This window comes from Protopterus annectens, chromosome 2.part0 (genome assembly GCF_019279795.1).
Source record: "Protopterus annectens isolate FY-2018-M chromosome 2.part0, PAN1.0, whole genome shotgun sequence".
NCBI lineage: Eukaryota > Metazoa > Chordata > Ceratodontiformes > Protopteridae > Protopterus > Protopterus annectens.
Window position 1 is genome coordinate 808,399,128 of NC_056728.1, and position 18,926 is coordinate 808,418,053.

Sequence of the window (18,926 nt, forward strand, 5' to 3'; positions counted from 1 at the left end):
GAGCTATGAAGAGACAGAACTTTGTAAGACTGAAACCTATGCAGACGTAGCATGTGCAGACAAACCCCGCTAAACTGGTAGTATTCCAAACGTATAACAGCAATACTCACATTCTGCTCCTAAGTCTTGGACCTTCCTCACCATTTAGTTGGCTTGTCTCCACAAATCTTATTGTAAGAGGTAGTAGCTCTCACAACTCCAGGATTTCTTCCTCACAAGTAAGGGAAATGGGCCAACACCCACATGGAGTACTCATTTATAGGAGTGTGTTGCCATGACATTCTGCTCCTAAGTCTTGGACCTTCCTCACCATTTAGTTGGCTTGTCTCCACAAATCTTGTTGTAAGATGTAGTAGCTCTCACAACTCCAGGATGTCTTCCTCACAAGTAAGGGAAAGGGCCAACACCCACATGGAGTACTCATTTATAGGAGTGTGTTGCCATGACATTGGCTATAAAGCTGCTCTGCATGCAGTTAGCAAGTGGGGAACCCCAGTTGGTGCACAGGCAATCACGTGGTCATGAGCTTCACCTACAAAAGCCATGCTGCCACCTATTCAGACCAGCTCTATCCCTATAGTGTACAGAGGGAGAGAAAGATAAATAACAAATGAAACATAAAGTGGAAAATAGAAGAAAGAAAAAAGGAAAGTGGAACATGTCAGTAAGTAATTGAATGTAGTTCTCTGTCTGTCTTCTTATTCTTGTTTTTTCAGCTGCTCCCATTAGGGGTATCCATAGTGGATCATCTGTTTCCATTTCTTCCTGTCCTCTGCATCAGGAAGGACATCCAGCATAAAATGTTACCAAGTCATATATGTAGTTCTTCGTCTGTAATAATGGGAAATATGATTTGGTGGAATATATGTCCCAACAAAACATGCTGTACTAATGTGCTGCTAAACAGCTGCTATGGTCATAGCATCTGGTCCTGTCTGCAGTGGAAGATATCACAGACATACATCTCAACTGTAAAGATCTTCACAGAATGTCCACATTTTACCATCATGTATTTTGTCTGTTCCTCCTGAGATATGTTCTTTTCTGTCAAATAGCTGAAGATTGCAGTCATCAGGTAATGACAAACACTTGAGTTTAAGACTCCACATCCATAAGAATATTCACTGTAATGCTAAACGTATTATTCTATGAACTTTCTATGTTTGTAACAGGCATATTTAAAGTCTGTCCCTATTTATCCCCCCATCATTTTAGGCATTGAAAAGATGTGATGCTCTTAGAGGTTGTGAGTTGGGATCACAGCTCAGGAGCCTGACTCACCTGGGAAAGGACAGCTCATATATAACAACTTCAGGGGTGTCTGTCAAACAGTTGTGAGTCTGCCACTGCTAAGCCAGTTAATGGGATGTTTTCCATATCCATGTTACCTGTGATTATGAGTGTGACACATGTTTGCCTTGTAAAGTTAAGACACCTATAGAGGGTGTGTGCATAGTAGTGTACTGTTGCAGAGATGTGTGTTGAATTGCATGTGGAATATTGAATTAATAACATTCAACTGTACAGTGTCCTGTTGGACAATAAGCACATTTGTGACTGATATCTGTAGCCCCATACACATATACATGTGTTATGTCAGCCAAACCATTGGCAGGTCTGTGAGCAATGGCATTCTAACATAATAGTCTACTTATGACTGTTGGACATCTTCCAGGTTACCACAGTGATGTCAAACCCTACTGTGCAATCAATGTACAAATGTATGATGCAGCTATATTAATACAATATCAATACTGATGGTTGTTTTGACACCCATTTATGTGTGCCATTATCCAGACATACTGCTGTAACAGGTTAAGTATGATTGAGCAGCAAGACTGCAAATACAGTGTGCCATACTAACATTCAACAGAAATGTATGCCAGGTATCCCCTGAGCACATGTATGTATGCATATGTTCAGCTGGAAGGCACAAAACTAATCACATGGGTTTCAACCAGTCAATTAAATAGGTTGTGCATGTTGCACATGTGTGTAATATCAGTGCCAGTGCATACAATAGACATATATGTGTACAGCTACTGGTGGTTGCATTGCCCTGACACTGATATGGGTACTAGAGTAGGCATGATTATCAGGTATTAATCAGAGAAGTATCCACCTGTGTTATGACCCTCAACCATGCCTACCACTACCAGCTATATCGAAACCTATATACAGTGGATATCGCAAGTGTACACACACCCTGTTCGAATGCCAGATTTGTGTGCTGTATGACAATCAGACCACAGAAGATCATTTCATAATGTTTCTCATCTTGAATGTGACCCCTAACCTGTCCAATTCCATTGAAATACAATCAACGTGTTTCTAGGAAGGTCCACAACTATTGCCAAGAGAAGATTCCAGACCGAGGCAGACGAATGGTGTATCCATCTGAAGAGGTGCATACACAAGTTTAAGGGTGTGCACACTCATTCATCTGGCTTATTGTACTGAGTATTATTTCCATATGTTTTCATAGAGGAGATTATGTTTTCAATTGAATTGTACAGGCTATAGGTCACACTACATGTGGGAATTGTTATGAAATGAGTTATTGTGGTGTCATGTTCCAATTGCACAAATACCAGGCAGTGTATCTGGGTTGTGCACCCTTTATGTCCACTGTAGCTATATGGGCACAGCAGTATCTGACCTGTATATCCAGCCTCCACCAAGGTAGAGTAATCCCTGTCAGTGGACAACAGTAATACCCAAACCATATAATAAGTTGCTACATTGGCTGCACAGGAATACTTAGGTGCAGGCAACAACATTGAAGCAAGTCCACCAATATCTGAGCAAGAAGGTAAGTTCACAGGTGACATCCTGTAAGGCTGACCATGACTATGAATTGGAAATATCCACACCACTAAGGACAATTGCAACCATGTCTCCACATATATTGTAAGTCTCAGATGGAACAACACAATTCACCCTGTACTGGGGATAAAGAACTCCTCATACACACATGCCGTGGATATAGGAAACCTGCATCACACAGGCTAGGTGGGAACATCACCACGCTGTCCTGCCCAGTCATACATGGAGATATGCACATCAACCACACTCCTCCCCTCAGCAATGGTGAGCATGTACATATTGCCTACTGATGGCAACAACAGCATATCTACATGGGGCATAATAACATCAATGTCTGCCTTCTACATGAACTCAGGCATGTGCTCAGAGCTCCATCACACACCACAGTCAAACACAAACCTGCCACCATACACACACCATCCACATGAAAGATGACCACTGTCAACTCTCTACACAGAAATGAATGGAGGATAGAGGATTATTCAATCAAGTGTCCAACACTGGGGGGAATAAGATAGCTCAGGGAAAGGTTTGTAATGCAAGCTGCTATAGCCATGATAGCTTGGAGGGTTATGATGTAATCTGGATTATTTGCAAGTAATATCCACTGTTGATGTGCATTTTGACAACCATATGAGGTCCTGTGATCTTTTCCTGTTTATGTCTTCCAGGTAACATGCAGAGTGCTTGCCTACCAGCATTCTCTGTTGGAGAAACAGACATCATCACCAAATAGGTGATTGGACATTATGCCCTCTCATGTGGATGGAGAGCAGAAGATGTGTGGGAGAAGGCTGCCCTGTGAAACAGTGTGGTCCACAGTGTAAATGATGCTGGCTGGCACAGCAGAACTTATGAGCATGTGCAGCATTGGGCTACTGACCTCAAATGCCATGCTCATCGATAGGCTGTTGCTGTAGTAAGGGACTGGCTAGCCACAAGTGGGGGCCCAGCCATCCAGCTCCCACTGACACCCACTGAGGAGCTCCTCACCACACGTGGGCCACATGCCCAAAGCACAAGCCATGAAGCAGAAGGAAGCATTGTGGAGGTGAGTTGCACACACACACTGGATGAGGACCGTGCAGGTAAGGGCCCATTGGGGATTAGTACACAAAATTATGTATCTGTATTGTATCTACATGCATGTGTCAGGTCCAATTGCAGTTGTGGATGGGGTTTTCTAATGCACAGAGGTGCACATCTATGGTGAGAGCAGAACATTGTGTATTATTGTGGTTAGTACTGTAGATGTGCAGACATGCTGCATCCATCCTATACCAAGGCCACATGTGCGTCTGCTGACAATCACTCCCTCTCACAACTACCTAGGATCCTCTGGTCTGCATATTGTACAGCAGCCTGAAGCTGGTGAGTATTACATTGATCTGTTGTTGCCTGGCAATACCCCATGTATGTGAAGCGCATGTAATTTACCATGCACACAACCATATGTAATAGCTATTTTGCTTTATGTAATAGCTATATTGGTTATTGTGCATGTTCACTTGTGCTGGGGTTAACTGTATTGCATCACAGTGGTCACCACTGAGGCCTGTCTGACATGAGTTCAACATTCCTGCATCATACCTCACAACTTGTCAGTGCCAAGATGTCTGGATAGAGGCTACCAAATTGTGCTGGACAAATGGCCCAAGGTAAGGTCATGCATGACACATTACTGGTATACAGTGGATATAAATTGAGTACACACCCCTCAAGATGCAAGGTGTTTCTGTTACATACTAATTAGTACCACAGTATGACAGTCCACACCTCTTCCAGCCTTTAATGTGACCCATAACAGGTACAGTTCACTTGTAAAACCAAGCATCTGTACTCATCTATTGCACCTACAAGGCAGGCCACCTGTGAAGGTGGCAGACATACTATCTGCATGACGTTTCAGTCAGGTATGATACCTCATGTACCATATGTGTCAGTGGACACACTGTGGTCTATTTGGCTATAATACCACATACACGGGCATTGTTAAGGCACACAGATCACTTCCAATCACATATAGGTTTCAACCATATGGATATTCTAGACACATCTGTATAGAGGACTGTACAATTGTTTAACCGGCTGCATGTTAGCCAGATGCTGTCACCACACTATATAAAGTAATGGCAGTGGGAGGTGGTCACTAGCCATCTATGGTATACACATCAAAATGGTATAAGCCACACATGATATGATCCTCACACACACACACACACACACACACACACACACACACACAGACACACACAGACACACACACACACACACACACACACACACAAACAGTTGTCAGCATTAGAACTCGTGCCTATCGAGACATTCTTACTGTAATGCTACACAGGTATGAGATGTGCCACCGAGCTTATATGCTTCCACCTCTTCCAAAGGTACTTCTAAGGTGGATGACATCAACAGCTCTATTAAATTGGAGTGAATGGAAGTGTAAAGGGTAGTACACAGGTCAGAAATGGAATGAGTCAGACTGTACAAGATTCACACACCCATATGCACTTGCCAGTATTGGTATTAGAACTCCTACCTATCTAGATATTCCTGCTATAGAACTATACAGTTATGAGACATGCCACAGTGCTTGTACATTTGCATCTCAACCTAAGGTATTTCTGAGGTGGATGACATCAACAGGGCTATTAAATTGGAGTGAAGGGAAGGGTAAAGGGTAATACACAAGTCAAAAATGGTATGAGCCAGATAGCACCTTATTCACACACACATACATACCTGCCAGTGTTGTGATTAAAACTCCTGCCTATCTTGGTATGCCTATTATAGTGTTACAGAGTTACCACACATGCTACAGAACTTACTAAATTTTTACATGGCCAACGCTGCTGATAACTGCAGAGCTGTGGTAAAGTATTACAGGAGGCAGACAGCTTTCCTTCTGTTTCACCCGTACATCATGCTAGTTCTTTCTGTCTTACATTTCAACTAGCATTATGGCTTGGCACTTCACCAGGTTATTGTATCAAGAAGCGTGGCACACTTTTGAGCTGTCAGTACTCATTCATCACAGATGTCGGCCCAGTACATATTAGTTATGTCCACCCCTCCTGGCATGTTTGAAGGGTGGTTATTTGTACTTTCACCCATTAACCTTGTGCACTTGTCCATTTTGGGGCACTGTTGCAAATGCCACATGTACACAGACAACCTTCCACTCTAAACTCCAAACACTAAGACCTGTGAGCATTACCCATATATCACCCAGTGTGGACATATACATTCCCTAGCAAAGATTGGACAAGCAGGTGAAGAGGATAATATCAAGATCTGTACCACATCATGTGGAACACGTAGCTCACCATGACACCCACTTTGACAGCCATGACATATAGTGAAAAGCCACATACTCACCTTCCCAGAGGCACTCAGTAGACATCTTCCCAAACAGCACAGACCAGCAAGGCAGACACCCACTCAAACACTGCAACATGGCAAATGCCAAGGGACACATATTTAATGTACACAGTGTGCCCCCAAAATAAGCCCCTAAGGCTAACCACTTTACACAATACAGTGATAATGGCTAACTCAATACTGAGGCACACACATCCCACTCACTAGGTTGAATATGGAGCAGGTAACAGCCAAATATCAATCACATATCAGCATTTAACACTTGACACAGCCAGCCATGACACTCTACAACAACTATGAGTATCACTCCATATTCATGTGGGTGAGAATGTCTTGGAACACACCTCCCTGGACTACATGACAGGAGACATGGTTGAACTCTCTGATTATGTGGCCAGGCAGTTTTGACAGTAGTCCTGGACAGTGTGACGATGTCACCCAGAATGATGCTGTGGTACTATCAACAGATGGTTGACTGCAACATTGGCTTATGTGTTATGTGTAATTCTCAGGGGATCCAGGACTTCTCTGCTTGGGATGGCTTGACTGACAGAACCCAATGACTTGCCATGGATGTCCTACATCTGTAACCACTGGATTGCAGGTACTGGTTATGTGTTTTGCCACCCATATGGTGCCATATTAGGCAGTGTTCCTAATGTTATTACCACCATAACAGCTATACATGTATGCAATCTGAGGGTCATGCTGCTCAACAGTAGACATCTAACTGTCAGAATGCAGTCACTCATAGCAGTTGTTGGAGTGGAGGACACATGCCTGCTGTAATGGAGAGGTGGTTCACAGCAGCAGACAACAGACCTGCAGTATCAGGCTATGATGCATTCCACAGCTGTCAGCCCCCAAACATGGACCACACCACACCTACACAGGTGGTGTTGTCTCCATATTCATTATGGTTAGGAACCCTTCTAAACTAGTATCCCATCATAATGCATTGGAGATGCTTCTGGTACAACTGCCTTGGGGTAATAGTGGAATCCAGACCACAGCCTGCTATGGGTCCACATCTATGTCCCTAGACTGTCAATGCACATTCCACAACACCCTGCCATCTCTGATGGTCCAATGCAGCACTGACATAGTACAAGTCTTCAACTACCCCTCTATCACCTGGGGAATGCAGCCAATCATCAGTACAGTAGGCCAACACTTCTGGGATTCATCATTTCCATTGCCCTAGACCAGTTCATACTGACCCTTGGTAGAGGATGCAACAACCTTGACCTGTGTTAACCACTTAAATATGGGACCGTTGCTCATCCCCAGATGTCAATCCCTGCATGGTGATATTCACACAGGCTGTAATCAACATGGAACTCAACATGTCAGCCACTCCCCTCACAATGATAACCACCTGGCAAAAACTCTCCAAAGCTGACTTTGCAGCCATGAAAACAGGGGTGGATGTCTTCACTGCACTCATGGCAATGGGATGTCGCTGCATGACTGTGGAATCATACACATGGGCACTGTACAAACAGGTACATTAATGCATGGTACTAGCCAGAGCCAACAGAACCCAGACACTGTCCTCCAACCACTGTGAGACAATGTGATGGTCCCCTGCCATTATTAAAGTGTACATCAGAAAGAGGACACTGTTACAGGGAAAGGTGGTGTCCCATGACTGTTGAACTCCCTTATTAGCCTGAAGCACAACTTTGGATCCCTCATGGAATCCCCAATAGGCATCTATGGCAGCAGAGATGCAGCAGACACTGATGACAATCACAGCAGGCTTGATAGTTACAGCAACAACCTCTGCAGCATTAAACACGAGTGTTGGCGTTACTGCACAAAGCTAATACCTATCCTGAGACAACAGATATTGGCCACTGTCTTGGCAATGCATTCAGTGCCAGCTTTATCCCTTTCTCCCCCCACAATTAAAGTGCTGACTGAATGTGTTCTCACATGATGTATCCCATTTCCATTCTAGGCATTTGTGTGTCACCAGGATGTGGCCCTGCAGGAATGCCACAGGGTATGGCAGTGTGGTGACACATCCACCATGTTATAGGCAGGGTACAGTATGTGCACAGTAATTCCTGGCCTGTAACATAGTGATTGCATATTCCACACAGATTATAGGGCTGAGGGTTGTACATAGGTACATGTTGATGTACAACATCTGTTGTAGAGAATGGTACATGTTCTGGTTTAGACACACCTCCGACTGCTAATAACCACAGCCACAGGGGATATTCATCAACCAAACAAACTAGGATTACTATTCACACACACACACACACACACACACACACACACACACACACACACACACACACACACACACACACACACACACACACCCTCTCACACACACACACTTGCCAGTACTGAGGTCCATAGGCTTATTGCTTCATAGGTGTGTAGTAGGTGAATGGGCCTGAAGGCTCTACAAGGCTACCCCAAGGGAATACCTTGGCATCAGGCCACATGACAATAGTTCCCAGTGTGGCCCAGGAGTATAGTCACTAGAGTGGTCCCCAGGGGTGGGTATTGTATTCCCCAGCCACTCATCCAGGTTTCTGTTGTGGGTGGCCAGTGATGTGTACTGTTTCCCATGTATGTGATCTATATTCCATAATATGGACAGTGTCTGGGTTGTGTATATGTCCCACATGCATGTTCTTTGATGTGTGGAAGTGTGCTTGTGGTCTCTGGGGCATGCTGTGTGGACAAAGTGTTATATTCTTATGTAGCATTCCTGACCTCATTTGGTGAGACCTGGCTATGTAACTGAGGTAGTGATTGCACTTACATTGACAGTATGATAGGGGTATTCATTGGAGTTAGTGGCATCTGTCCATACAGGGCATGTGTATAAGGCATGGTATTCCCTTTGTGGGGTACGTTTACAGACTCTACAGTTGATGCAAGTGTCCAGTGGGGAACATGGCAAAAGGGCCACTGTACACATTGATTGGGCTACTGAGGGGATGGAACAGGATGTCAAGTCCTTTTACTTGTTGTTTAACACACATTCAGTCAGGAGATGTAACACATCAAAGTACTTTCTGATGTTAGAGGCACTGTTGTGGTCAACAGGCATGTAGTCCACTGCAATCACACCGTGGGTATTATCTCTGAGGCAATATGCAGGGGAACTACCGATATAGTGGTTGTTGCCTATCAAAGTGTGTTTGTGTATGATACATGGGTGGAGAGTGGTCTCTGAGTAATAGAAGGGTTGCCTATATTGTTCACTAATACATACTGTCACATAGTCATTGCACATGGCAGTAGACGTTTAGGGCTGTGGATTGTCAACACCAACCTCTATGGTGTTTGACAACTGTTGGCCTTGTAACATGGACATTGTGACATATACTAGGTCCCCAACATAATAATTTAGCAAAACCCAACCCCCAATGGATCCTGTTATTACACAATCACACCAACCCTTACACAAGATACTGATGACTGAAACACTCACAAACACACTTGCCAGCACTGAGTTTCAACCCCCTACCTAACTATGTATTATTACAATAGTGTACCACAATTATTGCACGCACCACAGAGCTTAGAGCATGGATGCTGTCCCAAGGTACTTCTAAGATGAGGAACATTACCAGCCCTTGTAAATACTGGCATTGGGTGATGTAGTGGGTGAGAGATTCCACAAAATATTTTACCCTACACACACTTTTACATTTGACAGGGGTGAGGTTCAAACCTCTATCTAACTATCTTTTTGGATAGATTATGTTATGCATTTACCACATGCACCACTGATTTGACATGGTTTTGGGTTGCCAATAGGTACTTCTCAGGTGGATGATATCTGCAGGACTGCTAAAGACATGCACTGAGGTGTGCATTGGGTGTAAATGGGGCTAAAATCTTTGGGGTACAGACATACATATATAAACAAAAACACTTGCCAGGGATGAGATTCAAACCCATACCTATGTAGTTATTGCTACTACATTGGTGCACATTTACTGTGAGCACCACGGACATTTTATGTTAGAGAGCTGTTGAAAGGTATCTTTGAAGATGAGTGACCTCAGCAGCAGTGCTAAAGGAGAGGTAAGGGACCACAGAATCAGGTCTCTGCAAGGATACACACCCTCTCTCACACAAGCACAGTTGTCAGGATTAGGATTGAAACACCTGCCTAACTAGTGTGCTAATCTATAGTAGTATGCAATTACTGCAAGTGCCACAAAGCTTATCTATTGGAGAGCTGTACAAAGGTATCTTTAAAGATGAGTCACATCAGCAGGCATGCTAAAGGAGGGGTAAGGGAAGTGTAAATGTGAATAACCACAAAATCAGGTCTCTACAAGGATACACACACTCTCTCACGCAAACACTCACCTTTACCAAGGTCAGGATTGGAACTCCTACCTAACTAGTTTGTTACAGTGCAGTATTACACAGTAGTAAGTGTGAATGAACACTAAAGCAGGTCTCTACAAGGATACACACACACTCTCTTACACAAACACTCATATTTACACAGTTGCCAGGATCAGAACTCCTCCCTAACTAGTTTAGTACACTATAGTATTACACAGTTATCGCAAGCACCATGGAGCTTATATGTCGGAGAGTTGTCCAAAGGTATCTTTGAAGGTGAGTCACAGCAGCAGCAGTGCAAAAGGAGAGGTAAGGGAAGTGCTGTAAGTGTGAATGACCACAAAATCAGGTCTCTACAAGGATACACACACTTTCTCACACAAACACTCACATTTACACGGTTATCATGATCAGGATTGGAACTCCTACCCAACTAGTTTGCTACACTATAGTATTATAGATCTATATTATAACATCAAAGTTCTCTAACATCGAATGTTATAATAGCGAACCCGTAATGTCGAACGCTGAAAACAGCATGCAGGACACTGAATTCTTTCCCAGGGAAAGAATTCAGTGGACCATTGCTGTGGCTTCACTGTTTTCAGCTTTCGATATGTTGGAACTTTACGGGTCGGGTTCAGGTAAGTGTGCAATTGTGTGGAGATTAGGGTTGGGGGCAGGTTAGGTGAGTTAGGGTTAGGGTGAGGGTCAGGTAAGTGTGCGATTGTGTGTAGGTTAGGGTTAGGGGGCGGGTTTGGTGAGTTTGGGTTAGGGCGTGGGTGAGGTGAGTGTGCGATAGTGACGGACCTTAGGGTTAGGGTTGGGTTAAGGTAAGTGGATAGCTAGTACTGTATGTAAAGTTTAGTTTAGGTGTAGGATTTTAAGTGTATGTGTGTGGATTGCTGTTTTTTTGTGTGTGTTTGGGTTGTGTGTATGTTTCTCAGAATAGCAATTTTTTTTCCCCGGGAAAAAATTCGCTATTCTGACTGTGCGATGTTTTCAGAATTCGGTGTTTAGGGTTCGATATTATAACATTTGATGTTAGAGAACTTCAATGTTATAATATAGACACAGTATTGTACAGTTATCGAGCGCACCACAGAGATGACATGTTGGAGAGCTGTCCAAAGGTATTTGTGAGGGTGAGTGACATCAGCAGCAGTGCTGAAGGAGAGGTATGAGAGATTTAGTGAGTGTGAATGGCCTCAACCACATTCATCTAGAAACACGCACACACACACACACACACACACACACACACACACACACACACACACACACACACACACACACACACACACAACTTTACGTTTGACAGGACTGAGAGTACAATTGCTACATGGGTACCTATTTGTACTGTAGTGTTACACAGTTATCATAAGTACCACTGGCACTATAGTGTTGAGAGCTAACCAAAGGTATTTCTACAGAGAATTACATCAGCACATCATGTGATATAGGCCAATGGGATGTGTAGTGGGTGGGACAGGCCTTATACTGGAATTTTCTCTGTCTGTCTTTCTCTTACCCACATCTCTGTGTAAGTATGTTTGACATATTATATTATGTTGGCCTTAGATATGTGTGTGTATTCCTATCCAATATAAGTGTGTGAAGTATCAATGGTGTACAGTTTGGTGTGTGTGCACAGACAGCTGCAAATAACTGATATCTGTAGTCCACTGTGTTGTGAGACATGGGCTTCATTTGTCTAAGTGTAGGAGCATGCCCAGTATGACCATCTACATTTAGTGTGTACATCCATTCTGGGGGGGACTCCATTTCAGGGTATGTGTGCTACAGTTACACCTGGCAAACTGTTATCTGTAGATAGATTACCAATATGGAGACACAATGGGCTTAACATACAGGGGATACTGTAACTATTGTTGTCTGTGTTGGTTGTGTGACATGTTTGCTTGCAGCATAGATAGTCTGAGATATGTACTGTTTTACACTGTGATGTGACATGTCATCAACTACTGACAGTTATCATTCTTTGCTCACAGTTATTTATCAGGAAATACAAGATGAATGAAGCTTAGACCAGTATTCTGAGGTATATAGACTACACATTCTGGCACTCACCTGCCATTGTGGAAGGGTAGCTACAGACAATAAACTGCTGGTTCTGTGTAAATGGTGCAGCACCTTGTTAGTATGCTGGCTGGGGATCCCCTCCTTGTGCTTTTCTCAACTTCATGGAATGGCCATATCCTGCTGGGGCCATACCTCTCAGCTGTACAGATACACCCAGGTTATCCAGAGGCAGGACTTATATATCCAGTCAATTTACCTTCACATTGTGGTTTAGAAGCAGTTTTGTGGCTATTCATTTATGGGTTTGCAGTCAGGAGTAGTATGGGTGAACATTAGAGTTTCAGACCACACACTCCATGACATCCATGCTTTTACACCGCCCTCTGTTATTCTCTCCTCCACCTGACATTATGTAAGCAATATCTCAAAGGCATCCCTATAGCTGGGCCTTTATCCCAGTAGTATTTAAAGCCTGATCTACAGTCCTTGTAGTAGGACATGGGGAGGCATGCTACTGGCATTTTTCAACATGGCCTTGCATTTGTTTTCTGTTTACTCTTAGGTTGTTAGTTGGGACCACCTGACATTCCATACATTGGCACTATGGGTCAGGCATGGGCCTTTGCCAGAGGACTGTAGGCCATTTGAGAGTGCTGCAACCATCTGTTACTGCAATTCTACATGGAATTGTGGGAGGTGCACACCTGAAGACTTTGACATTTGAAATGACTGTACTGGTATTTTGGTTACTCTGTTGGCTTCCATTTCATATTGTATTATGACCTATCATGCAGACAGGAGGCATATCAGTAGAGTACACATGTTAGATCTTAATGGCATATATTTCAATTTCAGACGTCTTACCCTTCAGAAATGGAATGCAACTGCCAGACCTGTTGTAGTATGTCGGTGTAGGTCTGGTGGGGGGGCTGTTCACCACTGACATAATTTGGGGGCCTTCGCCCAGCCTTTCTCCATGGTCATCTACACCTGTCCTGCTGGGTGAGGCTGGTGGTGGATATGTGACCCTCATTGACATCCATGTGTGTGACCTATTGACACCCACAGTTCTTTGGGCCATCACATGTACTGCAGTAGGGGTTGTCACCTTGTGTAGTGCTGCCTAGTATGTTGACATCGGCATTTGTTATGAATCTCCTGCTGTCCCGTATAGCTGTCTGCTGCTATCCCATTCAGCCACCCAATTCCCTTGCATGCTTGCATCCATATCATACATACAAGTATCACAATAAACCAGGCATCCACCAGAGCTGCTGTTCTTAAAATTTAATTGCAAAAGCAAAGGATAAGCGCTTTCACACATAGTGTACTTCATCAGATCCACAAACTTAAAATGAATCAAAGCTATTAAATAGTAAAACCACACAATAGACAACCAGTTATTTAAACCATTAAATTACTGATGTATACTGCATCTCTTAAGGATGGGTTTTAAAGCTACAGATGCACTGATACCAGGCAGCTTATCTGCTTGCAGCTTAACTATCCATTTAGTCTCTGCAGTTTCAAGTGTATTGTTGTAATTACCTCCCCTTTATTCATATGTACAAGTTGCAAAACAATAAATTCAAAGCTATGTCCAGGTAGTGCAGAGACATGCTTAGCCAAGGCATTAAGTAAGTTACCACTTCTAATGTCACCTAAATGCTGCAAAATCCTTTCTTTCAGCATTCTAACAGTTTTCCCCACATAAAATGAGGTGCAGTTTCTACACATAGCTAAATAAATCAAACCCTGAGATCTGCAATTTGCATAAAAGCTTGGTGTAAAGAAAAAAAAAACATTAGTAGGATGTTGAAAAACAGCTGTGGTCAAAATATGACAGCAGGCTTTGCAAGATATACAGGGGAAAGTACCTTTACGATCAGATACTAATGATGATGTATTCGTAGATCTGTAACAAAGCTGCCACTTGAGTGAAAATTATTTTTAAAAGTATATCTAGTCTTATCTCCCATGATAGCCTTGATCTTATCATCAGAAAGAAGTATCAGCCAAAATGTATTAACTACATTGCAAACCTGCTGCATATTATTCCCATAGGTTAGAGACAATCTAACAGCATTGCCAGTTGTATTAACATTAGACTTAGGTGCATATGAACGGTTACAAAATGGTTTACCCTTATCAAGCCTCAAAGAAGCAACATCACTAAGGTTATCATTCAAAACTTGTTCCTTATAGCCCCTGGTCAAGAAATCATTACTCACACTGGACATAGCCTCATTACATGCATCATCACTAGTGGGCAAATGGGACATTCTAAGATACTGGCCTTTAGTAATATTCTTAAAAACATGTCTAGGATGCATGCTATTATAATGCAAATATGCATTTTTTTCTACAAGATTTTCGATATAGAGAACTACTAATAGTACCATCATAAAGCTCAATCCTTGTATCCAAAAAATCTATGGTGGCACACGAATAGTTCAAAACAAATTTAAAGCAGTCACTGGAAGATTCCAAGTACTGTACAAACTTCAAGTGATCAACTTCCAGTCCCTCCAATAAAATAAAAAATGTCATCCACAAATTGTTTATAATATAATAATTGTGTGGAGGTCATATGGTCAGAGAAGACTACCCCACGCACCCAGTCCACCAACACAAGGTTGGCGTAACTGTTAGCGCAGGGTGTCCCCATTGCAACACCCACTTTCTGCCTATATAAAATATCATCAAACAAAAAAAATTACTAAACAAAATAATATCCTTTAATATACCAATACATTCAATCAACTCATGTGAATAGTCAGTAAAAGTCACCAGAAATTTCTTCAAAGATGTAACACCCATATCATGGGGTATTATAGCAAATAGAGTCTATATTTCCATTGGTGGCCTAATGGTTAAGGTGTTTGCCTTACAAACACAAGGTGTGGGGTTTGAGTCTCACAAGGGTTAATTGGCTAGGTTTCAAATGGCTTGCAAGAGCAGTTAGCTTAGTATTAACCTATAAACCATAAATACACCAGATTGGTGCTGGGTATTACAGGTAAGTGCAACTTTTAAGGTTAAGGAGGGTGGCCTAATGGTTAAGGTGTTTGCCTTACAAACACAAGGTGCAGGGTTTGAGTCTCACAATGGATAATTGGCTAGGCTTAAAATGGCTCGCAAGGGCAGTTAGCCTAGTATGAATCTATGAGTCACTAAAATAGTTTGGTCAGAAAAGGCACCATGTGCCCTAGTATAATCACCCAGAGTGCACAAAAAATGCTCAGTATTTTTCAAAACTGCACTTGCCATTTCCAAAGTTTTTTTTAAATGATGTTCAACAAAAATAGAGATAAATTCAGTGGCTCAACCTCTGCCACTATGGGGTGAAGAGGTGGGTTGAGCAAAGATTTGTGCACTTTGGGCAGACCATGAGTTACAGCTATCAATGGTTCTGTTACAAACATAAAATCATATACACCTTTGTCAATCACTTGTTCCATTAATAATTCATATAACTGCTCATGGATGCCTTTTTAATCATATTCAGATCATTTCTAGTTCAACATTCATATGTACCAGTATCACTTAACATTTGAATCATAGCTGTATTATAATAAATAGTATCCAAGACCACGATATACCCCCCCTTTAACTGCTGGCCAAATAGTCAAATCATTCATGGCTTTTAATTCATGTAAAGCTGAAAATTCATCATGAATTAAATTATAAAACAGTTCCTTGTCAAATCAGCTTTAAAAAGCACTTTCTCAATTGTTTTAACAAATGTCTCAAGTACTGGATGTAACTGTGATACGTACAGACTGGTACATTTTAATAAAACAGGTGCTGCTTGTTGCTCACCAAACGCTAACTTAAGGGCAACATGTCGTACAAAAAGTTTAATGTCAATTATAATATCTTCAAATTGCACTGGTCATGAAGGCACAAAACTCAAGCCTCTATCTAATAGACTTACTTGTGCTGCTGTAAGCGAACAAGAAGAAAGGTTAAAAACTAACAAGGAGTTCTCTTTCGGTTGTTCCCTGCTGCATGGTAGTTCTCCTGTGAAGATTTCTGCCTCTTGCGTTCAGAGCTGAAGTTCCACCCCCTGTTCAATGCTGGCTGAAGACTGGAAGGGGCAGGAAAATTAAAAAAAAAACATTATCTAAAGTCATGGAGCTACTAGTGTCCTTAGGTCGAGCTCCACTTGATGAAGGAAAAACACAAGTAGATCCCAGGGATAGAGAATGAGCAGATAAATTACTTTTTTTATTAATGTTAGGTGCCTCACATAGAATGCCACTATTCAATGTGTTAGAAGTGCTGTCAGTAGATCTGATGATTGTTGTGCTGAAGGTGAAAGGTGTAACTGTTCAGTAACAGCTAAACAAGCTTGGCCCACCGAAGTATCACTTGTCCGTTCGGACCCACATGGCCATACAAAGAAATGGCCTTGATGAAAATCAGCCATATCTCTTGCTAATTTCCTTTTTTTAAATATCTGTTGCCTGTCATCATATGTCAGGACCTTTAAAAGAACATTGTCAATTTCTGCATGACAGATAGATTCAGTAAATCTGGAGTATAAATCAACTTGCAATTTTTCCAGTTTAATACATAGATACTTCTCTTTTGGGGTAAAAAACTCATTAAGTAACCACATATAATTAAAACTCAGCTCAGTGTTCAGCAACTGCCAACATTTCAGCAGCTCAAGGTATGTGTTGCCATAAGTGGGCATGCAGAGCACCCACAAGCCTCTAGGTATCACTTTATGATATATGCAAGCCTCCATATGGAGGCGTTGCCCCTGCAATCTTTTCAGCTTGTATAAATCATTTTCAGAAACTCTCAGTAACTGTTTAAACATACCCCAGTCACAAAGTGCCTCAGTAGAATCTTCGCTATTAAAGACACAGCCTAGAAGTGAATTTGATTCCAAATTCAAGAGCTGTTTAAAACGCTGCTGATTCAATAAATCCTTGTCAGGACAATACCCCAGTTCAATATCAACCTGCTCAACCATGTGCTGTTCGTATACACAGAAACTAATAATCAGAAACAAGAAAATGTATACAAAACAAGCCAAAGTTGCCCAGTAAAAATATAATACAAATACCATGATAAAACAGGCATCCACCAGAGCTGCTGTTCTTAAACTTTTATTACAAAAGCAAAGGATAAGCACTTTCACACAGTGTGCTTCATCAGATCCACAAACTTAAAATAAATCAAAGCCATTAAATAGGAAAACTACACAGTAGACAGCCAAGTATTTAAACCATTCAATTACTGATGTATACTGCATCTCTTAAGGATGGGTTTTAAAGGTACAGATGCATTGATACCGGGCAGCTAACTATCCATTTAGTCTCTGCAGTTTCATGCGTATTGTTGTAATCACCCCCACCTTTATTAATATGTAAAAGTTGTAAAACAATAAATTCAAAGCTATGTTCAGTATGTTTGACATATTATATTATGTTGGCCTTAGATATGTGTGTGTATTCCTATCCAATATAAGTGTGTGAAGTATTAATGTTGTACAGTTTGGTGTGTGTGCACAGACAGCTGAGAATAACCGATACCTGTAGTCCACTGTGTTGTAGGATATTGGCTTCATTTCTCTAAGTGTAGGAGCATGTCCAGTATGACCTTCTATATTAAGTCTGTACATCCAGTCCAGGGGGTGGGGGAGGAGGTTGGACTCCATTTCAGGGTTTTGTGTGCTACAGCTATACCTAGCAAACTGTTTCTGCAGGATATCTGTAGATAGGTTGCCAATGTGGAGACAAAATGGGCTTAACATACAGGGGATACTGTAACTATTGCTGTCTGTGCTGGTTGTGTGACATTTTTGCTTGTAGCATAGATATTCTGACATGTGTACTGTTTTACACTGTGGTGTGTCATGTCATCAACTACTGACAGTTATCATTCTTTTCTCACAGTTATTTAACGGGAAATACAAGATGAATGAAGCTTGGACCAATATTCTGAGGTATATAGACTACACATTCTGGCACACACCTGCCATTGTGGAGGGGTAGCTAAAGACAATAGACTGCAGGTTCTGGTAAATGGTGCAGCACCTTGTTAGTATGCTGGTTTGGGTTCCCTTCCTTGTGGTTTTCTCAACATCACACAATGGCCATATCCTGTTGAGGCCATACCTCTCAGCTGTAAGGTTATCCAGAGGCAGGACTCATATATCTGGTCAGTTAACATTCACACTGTGGTTTACCAGTGGTTTTGTGGCTATTCATTCATGAGTTTGCAGTTGGGAGTAGTATGGGTGAGCATTAGAGTTTCAGACTTCTCACACTCCATGACATCTATGTTTTTACACCCCCACCCCTCTGTTATTCTCTCCT